Raw genomic sequence first — 6,743 nt, 5'->3', positions numbered from 1 at the left:
GCAACAATAATTGATGGAATGTTTATTGACATGTTTCAACAAACTGATGCATCCCTGAAAGTGTTCACCAGGCTCTGCCAGGATATCTGGAGGACATCTACCTGGTCAACTGACTGGAAGAGATCCATATTTATTTCTTTTCCAATAAATGATGGCCCAACAGAGTGTGAAAATTATCAAACAATATCACTAATATCACCTGCAAGCAAAATGCTGCTGAAGGTTATCCAATACGGCCGGAACAGTACATCAACAGAGAACTACCAGAAATACAGGCAGGGTTTAGAACAAGCCATGACAGTAGGGACATCCTTGTTAATATCAACAAATTGTGGCAAACCTTGAGAAGAATAGGAATCTCAGAACACCTGATTGTGCTCATCATAAGAACAGAACAAGGAAACATTGCATGGTTCAAAATCAGAAAAGGAGTGCATCACGTGTGCATCCTGTATCCATACCTTTTCAATCTGTATGCAGAACAAATAATTCGAGAGGCTGGATTATAGTAATACGGTAATTAAAGGAATATGGTATCAGGACTGGAGGAAGACTCATCAATAGCCTGCATTAGGCAGATAGCATAACCTTACTGGCTGAACCTGAGGAGGATCTGAAGCATTTGTTGCACAGGGTCAGGGATTATAGCCTGCAATAAGAATGAAAGCTCAACATCAAGAAAACAAAGATTATTACCACTGGACCAATTAGTAGAATCATGACAGATGAAGAAGAGATTGAGATTGTTAACAATTTACGTTTGTTTCGTTCTAGTCAAGGCACTATAAGTTAGGAAATGAAAAGATGAATTGCGTTGGGAAAAATCTGCTGTCACAGATCTTTCTAGAGTGCAGAAGAGTAAGGATGTTGGTCTAGGGATTAAGTTGTGCCTGATACACGCCATAGTCATTATATTTACTTGCTGTGTACCAGAGAGCTGGACAGTGACTAATAATAACAGAAGAAGAAGTAATGCTATTTGTTGTGGTGCTGGAGAAGAGTACTGAACATATACCATGAACTGCCAAGAAAACTAACAGGTATGTGCTGCAAAGAGTGAAACTAAGCTGCTTCCTGGAGGCAATGACTTTGAGTCTCTGTCTCATTTATTGTGTCAGAAGGGACCATTCTTGGAAAAGGACATTATACTTAGAAGTACGGAAGGACAGCACAAGAGAGGAAGATCCTGGATGAGATAGAGTGACACAATAAATGGGGTAATGAGAATAGTTGTGTCTGATACAATGGGACTGGCTCCGGATAGAGCAGGGTTCAGAGACAATAGACATAGGGTCATTATAAGTCATACATAGTTCACTTGACTGCACAAAATCACAATAATAGATCTTTCCCCCCCATGGTTAGATTTTTTTTCTAATTTTATTTCATTTCATGTTTAGCTATTGTATTTTTTCCTATTTCTTTTTCTAATATTCTCTTTATTACTGTAGAAAAATTAGAGAATAGTTCATATAAATATTGAATCCTGCCACTTAGCTGAATTGGTCAACAAGTTTTGATACTTTACCTGTTGAGTCTTTTGCATTTTCTGTGTAAAGTATCATGTCATCTGCATAATGAAATAATTTTGTCTCCTTTTTATAAGTTTTGATACCTCATACGATTTTTTTTTTTTACCTTATTTCTCTAGCTAGGACTTCCAACACAATGTTGAATAAAAGCAGTAAAAATGATCATATACACTTGAACCCCTGTTCACAGGGCCCTTTAGTCTGTCTAAATTGAAGAAGATGTTTTGTACATGTGATCTTAATTGTGCTAAGGAAATTCCCCTATATTCCTATTTTTTGAGTGTGTTAATCAAGAAAGAGTGTTGATTTTTTTTTCCTATAAATTGAGATCATCATGGTTTTTCTTGTTCTTTGTTTTATTAATGTCCTGATATACATTGATTTTATGTTGAATTATCCTTGCATCCCTCATATGAGTCTCACTTTATCAAGTTAAGTTCTCTTTTGATACAGTGTTAGATTCTATTATCTAGGATTTTGTTATGGATTTTTTAAACCTATGTTCATGCAGGATATTGCCTAAAGTTTTCTTTTTATTGGTGTCTTTACCTGGTTTTGGGATTAGGGATATGCTTGCTTGGGAGAATGAATCAAGGAGGATCTCTTCTTTTATATATTATCAATAATTTAAATACTTCTGTGAATTTTTGGTAGAATTCCCCAATGAAGCTGTCTAGACCAGAGCATTTGTTGTTGTTGTTGTTTACAATTGCTTTATGACCTTTTCAATTCCCTCTTTTTTAATTAAAATTTTTATTTTACTAGTTTTAATGAACATTTACAAAGATTTTGGATTTCCATTCATTCATTGTTGCACTTTTTTCTCTACCGTACCCCCCCCAGTTCACTCCTCTCTTTGAAAAGCAAAAGATAAACTTCTTCTTTGCTATACAATGCCCCTGCTCCTACTTCCCCGCCGCCCCCTGCCCCAAATGCACTCCACTATGCAACTCCCTCTTTTGTGATGAGTCTGTTTAAATGTTCTACTTCTATATATTTTAGTTTAGATAAGTTATGAAATTCTAAAGATTTATCTATTTCCTGTATATGCTCAAATTTGTGGGAGTATGGCTTTTTGTGATATTTCAATATTGTTCTATTGATTTTGTCTGCTTCTATGTGATATCATCCATCTTATTTCTTATTTGGATGGTTTGTGTTGTATCTTTCTTTTCCTTTGTAAGGTTTGCCAACTGTCAATTTTATTGATTCTTTTGATGAATCAACTCCTGATCTTGTTGATAATTTCAGTTGTCTTTCTGTTTCCTATTATATATAGGGGAGATGAGATGGACTGGCATGGGACATTTTTAATAAGATGATCATATAATCTACTAGGCTGGAGATGAAAAGGAGGAACAGTGGAGTTTCTTTCATAGTTAAAAAAGTAATTTCTACATGCATCTTGAAATATAATATTGTGAGGGACAGGATAATATCCATATGCATATAAGGGAGTCCAGTGAATACCACTATCATTCAAATATATGCACCAACAACCAGAGCCTAAGAAGAGAAAATAGATTATTTCTACCAACTTTCTATCAGAAGTCAATAGAACATACAATCAAGATGCATTAATAATAACGGGTGACAAAAGTTTGGAACAGAGAAGGATCAGTAGTTGGAAAGCATAGACTTGGTGACAGAAATGAAGCTGGAGATAGGGTGATAGAATTTTGCACATAATAAATAAAAATAAATCAATAACTTATTCATTGCAAATACATATTACAAGAAACATAAATGCAGGATGTCACATGGATTTCAGCAGATGGTATGCATAGGAATCAGATAGATTACATGTGTGGAAAGAACTGCTGGAGAAGCTCAATATCAGCTGTGAAAACTAGGCCAGGTGCTGATTGTGGAACAGACCACCAACTACTCGTATGCAAGTTTAAGCTGAAGCTAAGGAAAGTGAAATCAAGCCCACAGGAACCAAAATATTACTTGAGTCTATCCCACCTGAATTTCGGAATCATGTCAGGAACAGGTTTGAGGCCTTGAACACTAATGAGTGAAGACCAGATGAGTTATGGGAAGATATCAAGAATATCATCCAGGTAGAGTGTAAAAGGTTACAAAGACAGAGGAGGAAGAAAAGACCCAAATGGATCCAGAGAAGACTCTACAATATGCACTAGCGCACTGAGATGCCAAAACATAACCTAGAAATCATGACATTAAGGAGATGAATAGGAGATTTCAAAAGGCTATGAGACAAGACAAAGTAAAATATTCTAATGAAATGTGCAAAGAGCTGGAGTCAGAAAATCAAAGGGGCCAAACTCGCTTAGCGTTTCTTAAGCTCAAAGAACTGAATAAGACATTCAAACCTCGAATTGAAATACCTAAGGATGCTTTGGGCAGAATATTAAATGATTCTACAAGTATTAAAAGAAGATAGAGTATATAGAGTATATACCAAAAGGAATTTGGAGACATAGAAGACTTTAATGAAAAAACATCTGAGTAAATGCCTATGGTGATGAAGGAAGAAGTTCAGACTACTTTGAAACAATTGGCTAAGAATAAGCTACCAGGAATTTGATGGTATACCAGTTGACATATTTCAACTAACAGATGCTGCCTTAGATGTGCTCACCAAGTTGTGCCAAGATATCTGGAGAACAACCACTTGGCCAACTGACTGGACGAGATCTATATTTGTTCCTATTCCAAAGAAAGGTGATCCCAAAGAGTGTGGAAATTATCCAACAATATCATCCATATCACATGCAAACAAGACATTCTGCTAAAGGTTATCCAAAAACGACTGGAACAGCACATCAATAGAGAACTACCAGAAGTGCAGGCTGGGTTTCGACAGGGTCATGGTAGTAGGGATATTGCAGCTAATGTTAGATGGATCTGGACTGAAAGTAGAGAGTACCCGAGGAATGTCTATCTGTGTTTCATTGATTATGCAAAGGCATTTGACTGTGTGAATCATAACAAACTGTGGCTAACTCTGAGAAGAATGGGAATTCCAGAACACTTGACTGTGCTAACACGAAACCTATACTTGGACCAAGAGGCAGTCGTCAGAACAGAGCAAGGAAACACTGCATGGTTCAAAATTGGGAAGGGTGTGTGCCAAGGATGTATCCTGTATCCACAGCTTCTCAATCTTTATGCAGAACAGATTATCTGGGAGGGTGGGCTCTATGAGGAGAAATGTGGCATCAGGATTGGAGGAAGACTCATCAACAATCTGCCTTATGCAGATGACACAACCCTGCTTGCTGAAACTGAGGAGGAACTGAAGCGTTTGCTGTGGAAGGTCAGGGACTGCAGTCTTCAGTGTGAACTGAGGCTCAATAACAAGAACACAAAGATTCTCACCAATTGGCAGCATCATGATGGATGGTGAAGATATTGAGATTGTTTACAGTTTTGGTTTGCTTGACTCCAAAGTCGACACTCTTGGCACCAGCAGCCAGGAAACTAAAAGACATATTGTGATGGGAAAGTCTGTAGTTAGAGACCTCTCTAAAGTACTGAAGTGCAATAATGTTAGTCTGGAGACTAAGGTGCACCTGATATATGCCATGGTCTTTGCAATCCCTTCCTATGCATCAGAGAGCTGGACAATGACTAGGGATGATAGAAGGAGAATTGATGCCTTTGAGCTGTGGTGTTGGATAAGAGTATTGAATATACCACGGACTGCTAAAAAAACGAACGGTTTGTCATGGAGAGAGTGAAGCCAGGCTGCTCCTTGGAGACAAAGATTCTGAAGCTTCATCTGACAAACTTTGGATATTTTGCAAGGAGGGACCAGTCCTTGGAGAATGACATCATGCTTGGGAGGGTGGAGGGACAGCGCAGGAGAGGAAGACCCTCGCTCAGATATATTGTTTCAGAGACTGGAATAATGGGGGTAGGTGTGTCAGAGATGGTGAGATTGACACAGGATAGGACTGAATTTAGGGCTGTTGTATATAGGATGGGTATGAGTTGCAGATGACTTTATGGCACATAACAACAACATTCCATTTGTTTCTGCTCTTAACGTTATCATTTTCTTTTTTTTCAGTTATGTAAATACTGTATTCTTTATTTGGAATAAAATATTCTTGTCTTACATAGTAGGCAATAAAAAGAAATAGAATACGGAATACACATGATTAACCATAAATGAAGAGAAAACCAGCGCAAAATGCATCAGACAATACATCTCCAACTTATTGCAAAGGCCACACTACTTCAGAAAAGTGCCAGCAAAATGGTAAATGTGTAAAAAACAAAGAAAAATACTGTGGTTTTAAGGTGCAGAAATATTCCTAGGATCTGACAGAGCCCATGCATCTCTGCACTGAGAATACACTTAGAAAATCGTTTAACCATGACAATAGGGACTACATAAAATGGTATATTGTCTATAAACCTGGCCTCTCTAATCGCCTCCTTATATGCCTGGGAACATCTTGATTTGTTCATGTTCAACTGCCAGTATCTCATATATCCCCCGTGATCTGCTGTCAACACCCACATGCCATTATGTGACCAAGTCATGGCCCTCACTGGGCTGTCATGAGCCTGTAATATTGTTTCAAAATTGAAAGTGAGTCCATTCCACAGGGTGAATTATCCACTGAAAGCTCCAGTTACTAATCGTCTTCCTTCTGGAGTCCAGCTGACAACAAATACTGGGCACTTCACTTTATTTGTTGATGTTCTAACAAATTTTGTAGTTACTGCATTCATAGGATTATTCAGCATTCCTATTGGGGGAATAAAATCATTATAATAACCTGCATCAGGCTGAATTGCTCGCATATCTCTCTGGTCTCTTTGCCATATTCAATTCTCCAAATATTTAATTACAGATGGATTGGTTTACAGCTTTTCTCATGCGTTTTCCATCAAAGGTAAGCTGTTGCATTGCTTGCTGTTGTGCAAAATCTTGTCGTTTATAGAAGAGCTGTCGAGGTGCCTGATGCTGGAACCTTGGCATATGGAAAAAACGAGGAGGAGAACCAATTTCTGTAGCCATGATGATGTCTTCTTTCTAAGATACGTCTGGGGTTGACCGCAGCTCCAAATGGGTAGTGTTCCGCTTCACTTGGTCGGGAACAGCTAGCTCTGCTACCTGGTCTTTTCCCTCATGGTGTCTCAAGCCCTTGCAACTAGAGGAGCAGCAGTCATCTTCCTCCAAGAATAACCAACATTATCATTTTCTTATAGAATTTTTTTTGGTTTTCT

At 38.0% G+C, this 6,743-nt stretch overlaps 1 pseudogene; it reads right to left on the bottom strand.

Moving 5' to 3' along the window:
* Window positions 1-589: 589 nt before the first annotated feature.
* LOC102872498 lies at window positions 590-6,534 on the bottom strand (annotated as a pseudogene).
* Between the last annotated feature and the right edge of the window lie 209 nt (window positions 6,535-6,743).

Source organism: Elephantulus edwardii, unplaced genomic scaffold (genome assembly GCF_000299155.1).
Source record: "Elephantulus edwardii isolate Elephantulus edwardi_28Jun2011 unplaced genomic scaffold, EleEdw1.0 scaffold00196, whole genome shotgun sequence".
Taxonomy (NCBI): Eukaryota; Metazoa; Chordata; class Mammalia; order Macroscelidea; family Macroscelididae; genus Elephantulus; species Elephantulus edwardii.
The sequence above is the reverse complement of the archived record's forward strand: the minus strand, read 5'-3'. Positions and strand labels throughout refer to the sequence as shown.